The sequence below is a fragment of the Tachypleus tridentatus genome, chromosome 8 (genome assembly GCF_004210375.1).
Source record: "Tachypleus tridentatus isolate NWPU-2018 chromosome 8, ASM421037v1, whole genome shotgun sequence".
NCBI lineage: Eukaryota > Metazoa > Arthropoda > Merostomata > Xiphosura > Limulidae > Tachypleus > Tachypleus tridentatus.
Genome location: NC_134832.1, coordinates 99,718,773 through 99,735,167, shown reverse-complemented (window position 1 = coordinate 99,735,167; position 16,395 = coordinate 99,718,773). Strand labels below are relative to the sequence as shown.

The window sequence follows — 16,395 nt, the reverse complement described above, 5'->3', positions numbered from 1 at the left end:
TCCCAGAACGCCAACGGTGACCTGAAATCATCTTGAAGAAGGGGCTAAAACTGAAAGAAGGACGAGCATGCATTGGCACGTGACCTGCAACTGTTTCCAGCCGCTGAAGAGCAAATGAAAGCACCTGCCATGTTCAGTTTGCATTTCAATTTGTTTGAGTAAGACCGCTAAAAATATCTGAAATATGTATTTATTTAAAGTAAACTATTTGGTCATTTACGTCATGCGATCGATTCCATGTGAATACATCAACAAACATTCTCATGAAAATGTGAAAGATTGAAACGAAATAAAAATATTTTTGTTGTTTTTTTTCAAAAATATATCAGTCATTATGAAATATTTAATAAAAATAATTATATTTTATATATCTTAGTGATACAAAATGATATATTTTGTCACTTCTATTCTAATAAGTTTAGTCACTCTGCTAATAAATGATACTAGTTCGTAAATAGTGCCATTAATAATGGGGAGGAGGAACAAAAAATGCGCAACCCTTTCAATGGAACGAGACGCCATCTATACGTAACTGGTTTCACTACAGTTATAAAGTCGACTTGGCTGTCTGCAAAAACATTCAACATGGCGGACAACATCATTTGACTGGATCGTCTATATAAATAAGAAGATTAGTTAAACGACGTGGAAGAGGTAAGAAAATTTTGCCTAATTTCTTCATATTGGCATTACGTCATGCGTGGGTAACTTTTTGATCGTTAGAGGCTTGAAACTCCTGTTTTTAAACGCTAAAAAAAATTATATGTTACCTCTATGTCCTCTCGATTGCTCGCATTCGCACAAGCTGGTCAGCTGCTTGGCGCGCGTGAAGTGGTTCTGCCAGACGCTAGATCATGTAATGTTAAATGCTGTTGCGCGTCTGTTCTTAGTCTGAGCGTCTACATATTAAATGAGGAAGAAAATCAGTTACCTAAATTACTATGCATATAAAAGTATTTTATTTCTTCTCGAAGTTTTGAATGTTAATGTTAATTACGTGTATATTTATAAGTATGTATGTATAAAGAGAATGGGTCGGAGATATTTCTATTTTTAATAAATTATAATTTATGAAGTATTTTAACACATATCTCCTGTGAAACTCCATATAGTTATTTCTGCATACAATTATACAACCCAAACACAATGGAATTTGATGAAATATTGTTTTAAGGTATGCCATCATAAATGTTTGCCATAAATTAAATCATTTTGCAACTAATAACGGTTACTGTTCTGTCCGAGCTCTGGAACAAGTGCCATAGTTGATTGAAATTTAACGTTACCACTAATATTAGCATTATCGCAATTTCAAAAATATTTCTGTCCTGGTGTGAAGAATTTTAATTACGAAGAATGTAAATTTTTTCACTTATTATTTAAAGAAAAACTAATTTATTTTTTTTATTTTGACTCTGCATTTATTTGCAACAGTATTTTTGAGTTATAATAATATTTTGTTAATAAGTGCAAAGGAAACTGAAGGTAAGTGATAAGAATCCCAGCTCTCATTGAAATTAATGAAAAGTTGGTAATTGATTAGAAAGAGCATTGAATTTTTTTAAATATATACAATACTGGATATGTGAAATTCTTAAATATATCATAATTTACTGGAACCTGTAAAACTCATATTGATCACTATAGTCGTTGGAACTTTGTACTGTGCCTGTAAACCAATCAATTTGTAACCAATCAAGTTGTTTTAATATTTGAAAAAAAAAAATTGTTGAAAGTATAGTTGCTATGGTGATGTAAAATGTTTGTTTTATGTAAATATTTTATATACGTGGTGGTTGGGACAACCTATTGCTGTACTTTATCATGTTAGATTTTGATAAAGTTTAAAGCTTTTAGTTTGTTTTGTGATTTCAACAGTAATCATTAAATAATTTAAGTGTCGTAATTCAAACGTGCTCTTCCACACGTTTCGGACATTATACATTATACACAGGTTAAAAAAAGTGTTACGTTTGGTTCAAAATAACTAATTGTTTAGAGCAGAATTGAACCCAAAATTTTAGCTTTGAAGGTCTGTAAATTTACCGCAGTTCCACCAATGGAATTCTACAAACTCACAAAATATTATTGCCTACTGTATTCAAAAATACCCTTCATCAGAGATTTTTTTTCTCTTTCAGTCTTGCAAAAATCACACGTATTGATTTGTTATGAGGTGCCGTTTCCATAATTACAATAAGGTTTTTGTGAATACTTTATTTTTGGAATTATTAATACGACTGTATTTTAATGAATTAATATGTCATTCGTGTTTTATGACAAACTATTACCCAGTGTATTACTAACGTTTAGAATATATGCTAAGGTATTCGCGTTTAATATTAAACAAGATATTTTATTACTTGTTCATCAGCAAACTTTGTTTGTTTGTTTGTTTTGGAATTTCGCACAAAGCTACTCGAGGGCTATCTGTGCTAGCCGTCCCTAATTTAGCAGTGTAAGACTAGAGGGAAGGCAGCTAGTCATCACCACCCACCGCCAACTCTTGGGCTACTCTTTTACCAACGAAAAGTGGGATTGACCGTCACAGTATAACGCCCTCACGGCTGGGAGGGCGAGCATCATCAGCTAACTGAACCCAAGATATTTAGATACTAATCTTTAAACAGTTTACAAAATGAGTGTTTGCGCTTGTAAAAACATTTAGGAAAAATGTATACTTTATAAGAAAGAAATATCTGGTAACGTTTTTTTAACAAACTACGGAATGGATTAACAATGATGATTTATGAATTGTGTATACAATATACGTCATTTTGTCCTATCAGTGATTTTATACTGAATGCATTCAATACTAAATGTAAAAACATTTAGGAAAAATGTATACTTTATAAGAAAGAAATATCTGGTAACGTTTTTTTAACAAACTACGGAATGGATTAACAATGATGATTTATGAATTGTGTATACAATATACGTCATTTTGTCCTATCAGTGATTTTATACTGAATGCATTCAATACAAAGGAAACTTATGAATAAGTTAATTTTGCTTTCTAATCATGCTTCACGAATATTCGTGTCGAATCAGTTCATCATTATTTAAGTTAAATATCTTCGTTGTTTTTTTATTGGAACAGAACTAAAACTATATTTACTTCATTTTTATATCGTTAAGCATAATACTTCAAATTTAAATGAGGAATTTGACATTTAAAGTTTCCAAACATTTGGTTTAAGTGCATTATAACGAGGTAAAACTCCAGTAAGAACACACATTAAGTGAAATTCAATAAAGCTATTATATTTATATAGGCTTACACTGTTATAGTTTATTTTAAAGACAAGCCAAGCTCGCGCGGCTTAATGGTTATCGTATACTGGACTGTAGATTTATGATTATACGGTTCGCGTCCCGTTACCTTCTAAAACGAAACCGTAATTAGGGATCCCGGGTGTGTTATAAAGGTAACAGTTGTTTCCCATTGCACGAGTTGATAAGAGTGCCCCAAGAGTTGGTGGTGGGCGGTGTTGACTAGCTGGTCTATTACTTTCAAATTATTGACAACGATATAAAGCAAATATAACCATCGTAAGCTTTAACACAATTTCTACAAAACAACCAAACAAATAAAGGTTTTAAGAATGAAACAAACGGATGCGAACAAATACGTTTTGGAAGAGAATGTCATCAAATTATTTTAACTTTCCGAATCACTAACGGGAATCAGTGCTATTGAATCACTAACGGGAATCAGTGCTATTGAATTACTAACGGGAATCAGTGCTATTGAATTACTAACAGGAATCAGTGCTATTGAATTACTAACGGGAATCAGTGCTATTGAATCACTAACAGGAATCAGTGCTATTGAATCACTAACGGGAATCAGTGCTATTGAATTACTAACGGGAATCAGTGCTATTGAATTACTAACAGGAATCAGTGCTATTGAATTACTAACAGGAATCAGTGCTATTGAATCACTAACAGGAATCAGTGCTATTGAATTACTAACAGGAATCAGTGCTATTGAATTACTAACAGGAATCAGTGCTATTGAATTACTAACAGGAATCAGTGCTATTGAATTACTAACAGGAATCAGTGCTATTGAATTACTAACAGGAATCAGTGCTATTGAATCACTAACAGGAATCAGTGCTATTGAATTACTAACAGGAATCAGTGCTATTGAATTACTAACAGGAATCAGTGCTATTGAATTACTAACGGGAATCAGTGCTATTGAATTACTAACAGGAATCAGCGCTATTGAATTACTAACGGGAATCAGTGCTATTGAATTACTAACGGGAATCAGTGCTATTGAATCACTAACAGGAATCAGTGCTATTGAATCACTAACAGGAATCAGTGCTATTGAATTACTAACAGGAATCAGTGCTATTGAAGACATGTAACCAATTTTTATTCTTTGTCATTACTCTTCTAACAAAGAATTCTCTCTAGTCCTTGTCCTTCATTAAAAACCTTTATGTTAGAGATTGTTGGATAATAAATAATCATATTTTTTTCTTATTTAATATCTTCATGTATCTTCCGAAAACTTGTGATACTTTTAATAACTCACTTTAAACATTATAATAAAGGTAGCTAGAACTTTTCATAACTCACTTTAAACATTATAATAAAGGTAGCTAGAACTTTTCATAGTTCACTTTAAATATTATAATAAAGGTAGCTAGAACTTTTCATAGTTCACTTTAAACATTATAATAAAGGTAGCTAGAACTTTTCATTACTCACTTTAAACATTATAATAAAGGTAGCTAGAACTTTCCGTGGCTCACTTTAAACATTATAATAAAGGTAGCTAGAACTTTTCATTACTCACTTTAAACATTATAATAAAGGTAGCTAGAACTTTTCATTACTCACTTTAAACATTATAATAAAGGTAGCTAGAACTTTTCATTACTCACTTTAAGCATTATAATAAAGGTAGCTAGAACTTTTCATAGCTCACTTTAAACATTATAATAAAGGTAGCTAGAACTTTTCATAGCTCACTTTAAACATTATAATAAAGGTAGCTAGAACTTTTCATAGCTCACTTTAAACATTAGAATAAAGGTAACTATAACTTTTCATAGCTCACTTTAAATATTAGAATAAAGGTAGCTGGAACTTTTTTAGCTCACTTTAAACATAAGAATAAAGTTAATTAGAACTTTCCGAGGTTCACTTTAAACATTAGAATAAAGGTCACTAGAACTTTTCATAACTTACTTTAAACATTAGAATACGGGTAGCTAGAACTTTTCATAACTCACTTTAAACATTATAATAAAGGTAGCTAGAACTTTTCATAACTCACTTTAAACATTATAATAAAGATAGCTAGAACTTTTCATAGTTCACTTTAAACATTGTAATAAAGGTAGCTGGAACTTTTTTAGCTCACTTTAAACATTAGAATAAAGTTAACTAGAACTTTCCGTGGTTCACTTTAAACATTAGAATAAAGTTAACTAGAACTTTCCATGAGTCACTTTAAACATTAGAATAAAGTTAACTAGAACTTTCCGTGATTCACTTTAAACATTAGAATAAAGATAACTAGAACTTTTTGACTTTTTAACTTTATTTGCAACTGTGACTTTAGTATGTCCTGCTATTTTCTGATTACTTCAGTTTTAAAGTCTTACTTTTTCAATCCAAACTGGAAGTAAATACTCTATGTATGTATATGTTCAAGTTTGTGTGTACATCTGTTTCGTGAACATAGTTCAAAGTATTTATTTACATATTTTTAAAATTCGTAGAAAGATCAAGTTATTATACACACATAATTAAACTGAATTACCAAGTCCTACTGAAAACAAATTTCGACAATGTATATATATACACATACTGTTCAGCTAAACATTTGACCTCTCAACCATACATATTTTGGACATCAAAAAGATTCCCCCTCCAAAAAAAAAGTATTTTAGTAAAAACATAACACAGTGTGTTCTCTTTGATGGTTTAGAACATGTTCTAAATAGTAGAAAAACTTGTTTTATTTTGTTTTGGAATTTCGCGCAAAGCTACTCGAGGACTATCCCTAATTTAGCAGTATAAAACTAGAGGGAAGGCAGCTAGTCATCACCACCCACCGCCAACTCTTAGGCTACTCTTTAACCAACGAAAAGTGGGATTGATCGTCACATTATAACGCCCCCACGGCTGGGAGGGCGAGCATGTTTGGCGCGAAGCGGGCGCGAACCCGCGACCCTCGGATTACGAGTCGCGCGCCTTACGCGCTTGGCCAGTAGAAAAACATGAATCGTCTAATCTGTTAGTTAGAGAATCAAAACGATGAAATTTCGTAAAATATAAATAAATTCATATTGAGGGTTAGCTGAATATTAAAAAAAAACGAAGTTCTAGAGCGTTCTGTCCTTCGAACTCGAACTTTCCTCGTCATTTTTGTTCAGTCTGACAGCCATGATTACCCACTATTACCCGACATCATAATTTCCGTTGTAGCAAGCCTTTGCGAAGGACTGAGAAATCAATCTTAGAACACACATGTTATCAAACTTTCCACAGATCCTTCACTGCACGTGTACGTTTTCTTTCAAGACCACGTTTAAGCACATCCAGAGGAGCTGCATCGGGAGACTTGACAAGTATTACAGTTTCTATGGCCTTTTTTTTTTAATTTTATTTTCAGGAAAACAGTCATAGATTGTGAAGGAAGGCAGGAAGCTTATAAACTTTCAGTGTATATGTGAGCACTCGTTAGCTTCAAATATTTGCTTATTGTTTAGTAACATTAATCGAAACCACTTTTTGGGTTAGAGCGGTCTCTTTCATTTTACATATTGGTTGGCTTGAGACTCAGTTTCGAAACTTGTTGCTGTCCTAAACATTTTGCAAAGTAATTCAATTTCCATGTTGAATATTTCATTTTTGAAATGTTGCGCCCTTTGTGCTTCTCTTAGCATTCTCGCTACGTGATTTGTTCTTCTTAGAACTGGGCTGTGACTTGTTTCGAACCATAAATCTAGAAGTGGTGACATTACATTGTCGAATGGTGAGACATACACTGTGAACTAAATCTATGGGTGCTGAGTATGTCTTTACAGAGCCATGCATCGTACTTATGGCATTTACGATAACATACACGACGGCATTATAAAAACATAAAAATAATATTTGTAAAGTGTGATTAACCTTATGTACACTTCAATAAGACATTAACGCTGAAACTCAAACTACTTTATGTCTATCAATTACATAATTAAACAAATTAAACTAAAGAGTATAAATAATGGCGAAAACCAAGGCGCGTGACATCCAATCAAAATATGTTTAACATAATTAGGCTAAGAGTTTCTTGAATTTTTTTAGATAGAACTGATGCAATAACAGTTTTCGGAGAACTTAAATTGTTGGTTACATTTGTTGATAGAGATTGAAAAAGTCTGACGGAAGTCTTCTACCTGTAAAGAGCCTCATTGTTATGAGCCCCCTGGTGTTTTACGGCCATGAACAAATAGTGCCTCCTGATAGGGTTACCTAGAGCGTTGAAGATTTGTGAGGAGATTGGGATGAGCATCACTTATGTTTTTGATTAAAATTTAGCTTATCAGACCAAGTTATATTGTCATGTTTTGAAATTTATTTAAAAATCTGTGGAGTGATATTTTTATTTGGAACTTCATTATACGTCATTCTCTTAGGTATTCTAGATTTAATTATGAGCTGAAAGAATCAAGTCTTAACTTACTTTCTGTGCTCATACTTAAGAGTTTAAAACACTACTTGAGGAAAGTTTTGAATGGTTTTTCTGTGTAGTTTAATTACATTCTGCTAACCGTCAGTTTCTTAGATGTGTTAAAGGTTATATCAGAGTTTTTTTTTCACCACTTTCCTTTTAGTTCTCTTAGCTCTTCAAAAAGAAATATTTTTTAAACTATCTGTTCTTGCTGGTAGTCATAACTAGCTGCATTAATGCACGAACACGAGTTCCAAAAGAAGAGTTTGTTTGTTTGTTTTAATTTCGCGCAAAGCTACACCAGGGCTATCTGCGCTAGCCGTCCCTAATTTAGCAGTGTAAGACTAGAGGGAAGGCAGATAGTTATCACCACCCACCGCCAACTCTTGGGCTACTCTTTTACCAACGAATAGTGGGATCGACCTACTATTCTGAAAGGGCGAGCATGTTTGGTGCGACGGGGATTCGAACCCGCGACCCTCGGATTACGAGTCAAACGCCTATAACCCACCTGGCCATGCAGGGTCTCCGAAAGAAGAGATTCATCTAGTGTACGATTACTTGGCTTGGCCTCGTCTGAAATTGTGAAATAATAGCAATTTTTATGAATCATTTGTTCTTAGGATTTAGGGTATTAACAACTAATTTTTCATTACAAAACATATGTCGATGATTGTCTTTATTTTTAAAACTTGGTTGCTAAATTATTGTATATATAATAATACAAATTTAGTAAATAAGTGTATATAAATATTGTAATGATGAGAAAAAGTGAATTTAATAAAATACACTCTTGCGTAGAAAACTTATATGCAGAATTAGTGTCCCAAAAGCATCGCTGAAAGATGTGTATGAAATTTCAGTTTTATTTAATTTTCAGTGTATTGGAAAACCTAAAAAAAAAGGTGATTTGATTTGTCTTGAATTTCGAGCACAGCTGCACGAGGGCTATCTGTGCTTACCGTCCCTAATTTTGCAGTGTAAGACGAGAGAGAAAGCAGCTAGTCATAAACACCCACCAGCAACTCTTGGGCTACTCTTTTACAAAAGAATAGTGGGATTGACTGTAACATTATAATGCCCCCACGGCTGAAAGGGCGAGCATGTTTGGTGAGACGAGGATTCGAACCCGCGATCCTCGGATTACAAGTCGAGTGAAAAGGGAAGGTGAACTTACACTTATCCTTATGAGAACTGTAACCAGAAAAATCAAAATCCTAACAAAATTTACACACAAAGAGACAGAGGAAGAGAATGGCCAAAATCTGAAAAGAAAAACAAATATTAGGAAAGTTAGGAATAGCGTAAAAAAATAAGAGCAGACTGAAAAAAATCCTTTTTCAAATAATTTTTGTTTCAACCCTTATTAACCAGCAAAGTTTTTTATTTTGTATAGATATTAGTTTTAAATTTTTAGAACTAAGCTGCACAGTATAATATTTATAAATGATTATATTTGATGCTGATGAAAGCAATAAAAAAAACATAGTTGCCAAAGGAGTACCGTTTCCTGTCGTGTTCATATTTTAATATTCGTAATGCTTTTAAATGTAATCTTCTTTACTTAGATCATCGTGACCAATTTCCTAATCATAACTGGCTTTCAGTTCGGAAAAAGAGGCCCTAATCTGTACTAAAGTGAATAAACAGGGTATTTGTAGAGGAGCGTCGAGAGAGAAACAATTGTAACTTGTACCGACTATAATACTTGAAGAATGGGTATTTTTAAAAATAGTTGTTGTAAAATCAATTTTCATATATGTATATATAAATGACATTTAAAATTATTTAACTGTATTCTAATTACCAATAAACGCAGTATTAGATAACACATGGATAAATAGTTCGGCGTGGCTATGTGGTTAAAGCACTCGTTTCATCTATGGTTCTATAGTCACTTGTGCAAAAACGAACAAAATCTGATCCATTATTTGAGTTTTGGTTGAATATCTTGTAGAGAAAATAATACTGTTTATGTTTCATCTGTGATTCTATAGTCACTTGTGGAAACATAGATTTATTACTTTAGTTTTGGTTGAATATCTCGTCAATAAAATAATTATATTTATATTGTTGTCTGTGGTCCCATAGTCACTTACGGAAAAACAGATTTATTATTTGAGTTTTGGTTGAATATCTCGACAATAAAATAATTATATTTATATTTGTCATCTGTGGGTCTGTAGATACCTGCAGAAAAAAAAAAACATTTTTCTTATTTCAGTGTTTACACGCTGTTGTGTAAACCAGCGATGGATTTTATATTTGAATGTTTGAAAATCTCGCTTTCCTCTGATTTCACTGACTTCTCGTTTAAAATACCTGTAGTCACATATGAAGGCAGTTCTGATTACTTTGATTCGTTGTTTATTGATTTATATTTTAGATGCTAAAAATAGAATACAAATAGAAATGAGTCTACATTCCAGCATTATATTCGCTGTGATTATTTATATATACGTGTTAAAAAGAACACTGAAGTTTTCGTAAAGGGTTATATATTGTGACAGTAGTAAGAAGAAAACTAGTTAGTTTTTATAGGAATAAATATGTTAGTTTACAGCGAATGTATTTAAGTTGAGCTTTACACTGTTTTTCATTTAATTAATGCTGATATACATAATGAACGGTATAAAAAGCTCGAGTAGTTATGAATACAACCATATAACCACAAGTGGTCGTTTGTCACACGGTTGATGGAGCTTGGACTATTTATCCAGCATGTGGGGAAAATTCAGTGACCAAGTCGGGCCTAACAGGTGGCTAGAATTTAGACACAACGACGTGTAATAATTAATCTTCATTCTTTCGGTAACAGGGCCGAGAGTAAAGAGCCTGTACATTGCTAAGAATTGCAGGGCCTCAAAATCTGGAACTAAGCCAACCAGTTATTGAGTTGGGTGAAGGGTTGCGTTAGCTGCACGTGGGCGCGTGGGGAGTGTGAGAGACAGAGTTCAAGGTTCCTTCCTTGTACCTATCAATCCAGCCGTATATCCTCTTCTCTCTACCCAGTCTCTATCGCTAAGAGTTCGCGCCAACTAGAGCCCCTTGTGGCATACACGCACCAGATTCCAGCCCGCTTTGCACATCTACATACCCTAAGAAACAGTACGTGGCTCTTAACTCTCCCTTATTCGAGGCAGGCGAACACCATTTCAAGGACGTCTGGTATTAGATTAGCTCTCTATTTGCTCGGAAAGAAAGGGTGGTAGTAACACCAACCATGGGGCAAGATCTAGTCTGTGCGGTCTCGAGTGTTGGAAAACCCGAAGGTCTGGTACTCTGTTAAATTTGTAAAAGGCGCCGATTCTCGTAACAAACGACCACTAGATATTTAATTCATCAAGTAGTCGCTACCATTCACAATAATGTTGAGAGAAATATCACTAATCTTTATGAGCAAAAAATATGTTTGCTGAAAATTTATAGCAGTTTCTGTAATACTCGGTTACGATGAATTAGGCAGTATATGACTTGGCTTTGTCTGAAAAAGTGACTTAAATTAATGGCAGAACGACATTAAATGATTCAGTTTGAAATTATTTTTTATAGAAGGCATAATATTCTATATGTCAAAGTATTTTCAAATTTCGCGACGTGTTAAACATTGTGTGGATTTACTATGTGAATCTTTTTAACGTATGCAAATTGCAACTATTTTGTCGCATTGCGAAGACACAGCTTGTTAACTTGACACATGCACGGAATTGAAAAAAAAAACTAACATTAATCTGCGATCCATTGGATACAAAGAATTTAAAAAGCTTTGTCCAATTCACACACACACATCATATTAAACTTTATTATAACCTGTCATAACATACGGAGTAGTAACTTTATTAAAAAATAAAGTTCTTTCAGTGAAAAGTATTTGATTTATAAATAGAAACTTTGTTTTACTTGCAGTGGTATTAGATCTCAGTTGTCATATACGACAGGGAAAGTTTATTTAATACACTTATGGAAAGTTAAGGAAAACCTTTCAGATTTGTGTTTCTTATTAAACACGTTGCACAATATGTTATCTGTGTTGTGCCCACCAAGAGTATCGAAACCCCATTTTTAGAGTTATACGCCCTCAGACTTGCTGCTAAGCCATAGTGGGTAAAACGTTTTTAATCTAAGTTAACCGAATGTCTGTGTTTTGTTTTACTTTAATTTCAATTCATGTCTTTTTGATTGTACCTTTTAGGAAAACATTGGTACAGTGACAATGAGTAAACCACGCCAACTAAACATACATGCTTTTCTGTACTTGTAGTTGAACTTAGGATTCTATTTTTTTCTCAGCACCCTAAGTCTAATGGCTCTTTCTTCAGATTTGGAACTTTGGTTGTGGCTTACTTTAACATGTTTTAAAACTGTTGTTCGTTTTTTGATAACGTTTAGTTATTATTATACACAGTTTACACGATTATTTAAAATGCAGCACCAGTTTGATCAACACTAGAAAGTATGAAGGTTATTGGTAAACATTTTCCGAGAGAGAAAAATGTGTTAATTTTCCCTCAATGACCTACGTCCAGTAAGACCAATTAAAAACGTTTGACTGAAAATTGACCACATGTTAGCTCCCTCATAACACATACACGTGCGCCGAGATATGTGTGCACGTCTTTATGATCCAGTAGTTATCATATCAAACAATGGATTAAAGGATCCAGGGTTCGAAACGTGATGCCGTAAACCATGCACCACATTTTCAACTGTGAACGTGTTATAAAAGTAAAAGTCAACGTAGTTATTCATTTCAAATAGCTGGACAGAAGTTAAAATCTAGTGACAGCTATGTATGAAGTTTAGGGGTCTCGGACAAATTGGTTCAGCTAACTGTGCATAATGTGTCGTTCGTGTTGAAAATAAACTAAAATTTGTTTTTCGAAAGCAACGTTCAATCGGTAAAAGTAGACGAAAAACTTGTTTCAAAGGAGTATTTACTCACTTCTACCAAGGTAAATTCAGCTTATACTCCTGTTTTTCTTTTCGCCTTCAAAATAGAAATTATCTCCTGCTTTAACTTAAGAAAACAAAATACATATTAAAAGTATTTATTGTGTTTTGCCAACATGTTTTGTACACAGAAGTGCCAAACGTATATTGTTCAGTTTTATTATTATTATAATTCCAAGGAATTAGTCACAAGGACACTACGCCATATTACAGCTCTACAGTTATGTTCTTGCTTGATCTTGTTTTTATCTGTGTATATTTAAATAGGAAATTCACGACAAGCAATAAGAGTTATGGTAGGTCGATGACATACGTGTAGTACGACAGATAAAAATCAACATATACTTGTTCTATCTGTCTTAAACTGAATTACCAATACTGCCTTTCTCACTTTATGGTTTTATGCAATTAATGTGACCAAAACTTAGTGAAGTTTTGAAAAACTACTTTTTTGCCCTCGTTTCTGTGTGCAGTTTTCTATTTATGTGTGAGATTTTTATTTCAACAAAATCTACACGAAACGATATAGCTAGCGTAAAATGGTATGGTGACGAAAGACGTGTAGAAACCGTCTTGTAGATACTGCGTGAAAGTAGAAACGCATTTAATTCTAACCAAGTATATACATTGTCTTGGGATGATTGTGGTTAGTTTTCTTTCAACAGCCCAAAATCAGAGCTCATTTAAACTCATTGATAAGTACTTACTTTAATGCTTAAAAGCATTTTTATTATGTTAAACTGTTTAGATTCAATGCTGTATAAAAGCAGCTTCACCACAAGTGAATACAACGTTCAAATACGTACAGGATTAAAAGAAGTGTTGAATATATAATATCCTGATAAAGGTGCAGCTCTCAGTACAAAGAACACACCTTGTTTTTCATTCATTTTCTACCGAAACAACACCGTTCTTATAATTAGAATTAATCACCCCCACCCAGACATTCACAAGTTTTTGCCAGACTTTTTATTGATCGATGGCTGTCTAGGTGCTGTAGGCTCGTGCCTGAGCTCGTGCTTATCTGGGCAAGTAGTCGCCATTGCAGCTCTACAGTAACAAATCCCACCAGTCAATATATTCCAATCTGTTTCAATCATCACAAAAGCTTATTCTATGTAGCTAGGCTGATATGCTTAGGGTTAGTCGTTTTCTGTAACTTTAAACGGAGACTGGAACGACTCCTATGTTTTTAGGACTGAAGTACAATTAAAATGTGTAGAAACTATTATCACTTCCTAGTTAAGTAACATTAATATTGAAGATGATCCTTTAATTACTTGTCATGATGATTAAAACTGTCCCGTTTACTAAACCCAACTTTCGCAGTGCCGTGTAGTAGTAAATCAAAAGTGTTCTCTTTATTTCATTTTATCGAAGAACTTATGTGTTTTATATGCTTAATGATAGTCAACTGACGTGTTTTTATGATAGTCAACTGACGTGTTTTTATGACAGTCAACTGACGTGTTTTTATGATAGCCAACTGACGTGTTTTATGATAGTCAACTGACGTGTTTTTATGATAGTCAACTGACGTGTTTTATGATAGTCAACTGACGTGTTTTTATGATAGTCAACTGACGTGTTTTTATGATAGCTAACTGATGTGTTTTATGATAGTCAACTGACGTATTTTTATGACAGTCAACTGACGTGTTTTTATGATAGCCAACTGACGTATTTTTATGACAATCAACTACGTATTTTTATGATAGTCAACTGACGTGTTTTTATGATAGTCAACTGACGTGTTTTTATGACAGTCAACTGACGTGTTTTATGATAGTCAACTGACGTGTTTTTATGATAGTCAACTGACGTGTTTTTATGATAACTAACTGACGTGTTTTTATGATAGCCAACTGACGTATTTTTATGACAGTCAACTGACGTATTTTTATGATAGTCAACTGACGTGTTTTTATGATAGCCAACTGACGTATTTTTATGACAATCAACTGACGTATTTTATGATAGTCAACTGACGACGTGTTTAATGATAGTCAACTGACGTGTTTTATGATAGTCAACTGACGTGTTTTTATGATAGTCAACTGACGTGTTTTTATGACAGTCAACTGACGTGTTTTATGATAGTCAACTGACGTGTTTTTATGATAGTCAACTGACGTGTTTTTATTATAACTAACTGACGTGTTTTTATTATAACTAACTGACGTGTTTTTATGACAGCTAACTGACGTATTTTTATGACAGTCAACTGACGTGTTTTTATGATAGTCAATTGACGTGTTTTTATGATAGCCAACTGACGTGTTTTTATAATAGTCAACTGACGTGTTTTTATGATAGCCAACTGACGTGTTTTATGATAGTCAACTGACGTGTTTTTATGATAGTCAACTGACGTGTTTTATGATAGTCAACTGACGTGTTTTTATGATAGTCAACTGACGTGTTTTTATGATAGCTAACTGATGTGTTTTATGATAGTCAACTGACGTATTTTTATGACAGTCAACTGACGTGTTTTTATGATAGCCAACTGACGTATTTTTATGACAATCAACTACGTATTTTTATGATAGTCAACTGACGTGTTTTTATGATAGTCAACTGACGTGTTTTTATGACAGTCAACTGACGTGTTTTATGATAGTCAACTGACGTGTTTTTATGATAGTCAACTGACGTGTTTTTATGATAACTAACTGACGTGTTTTTATGATAGCCAACTGACGTATTTTTATGACAGTCAACTGACGTATTTTTATGATAGTCAACTGACGTGTTTTTATGATAGCCAACTGACGTATTTTTATGACAATCAACTGACGTATTTTTATGATAGTCAACTGACGACGTGTTTAATGATAGTCAACTGACGTGTTTTATGATAGTCAACTGACGTGTTTTTATGATAGTCAACTGACGTGTTTTTATGACAGTCAACTGACGTGTTTTATGATAGTCAACTGACGTGTTTTTATGATAGTCAACTGACGTGTTTTTATTATAACTAACTGACGTGTTTTTATTATAACTAACTGACGTGTTTTTATGACAGCTAACTGACGTATTTTTATGACAGTCAACTGACGTGTTTTTATGATAGTCAATTGACGTGTTTTTATGATAGCCAACTGACGTGTTTTTATAATAGTCAACTGACGTGTTTTTATGATAGCCAACTGACGTGTTTTATGATAGTCAACTGACGTGTTTTTATGATAGTGAACTGACGACGTGTTTTATGATAGTGAACTGACGACGTGTTTTATGATAGTCAACTGACGTGTTTTTATGATAGCCAACTGACGTGTTTTATGATAGTCAACTGACGTGTTTTTATGATAGTCAACTGACGTGTTTTATGATAGTCAACTGACGTGTTTTTATGATAGCCAACTGACGTGTTTTTATGATAGTCAATTGACGTGTTTTTATGATAGCCAACTGACGTGTTTTTATAATAGTCAACTGACGTGTTTAAATACTTAGTATGATATCGCAATTGATTACTAAGTCCCAATCTGAAATGATTAGTGGTCAGTCATCACAAGTTATATCAACTGAATTATCAGAGTTCGATATTTTTCTTTCATTGTCTTTGATATTAGAGTTTTCTAATCTCTTGTGCAAGGAAATGAAATGAGTTTTATCTTGTTATGTGATTATTACAAAGAATCGAATAGTTCAAAGTTTAAACTAACAGTTAAGTTAATAATATAGTTACCGATGTTTGGATATTAGAGATCCTAATTTTATACTGACGTTCGACATTATCT

The 16,395-nt window shown here is 33.3% G+C and overlaps 1 protein-coding gene across 7 annotated transcripts in view; it reads left to right on the top strand.

The window, feature by feature from the left end:
• The window catches only part of LOC143223043 (uncharacterized), a 409,689-nt gene that overhangs the window by 126,111 nt on the left and 267,183 nt on the right, over positions 1-16,395 (top strand). For 2 of the 7 annotated variants that reach the window (XM_076450437.1, XM_076450438.1), the window contains exon 1: positions 378-654. The exons of 1 other annotated variant lie outside the window; for it this stretch is intronic. The gene's annotated coding sequence lies outside the window, so the exon portion shown is untranslated. Of the gene's footprint in view, positions 1-377; positions 655-16,395 lie in introns of those variants that run through there. 4 more of the 7 variants (XM_076450436.1, XM_076450431.1, XM_076450430.1 and 1 more) reach the window with 4 other exon arrangements.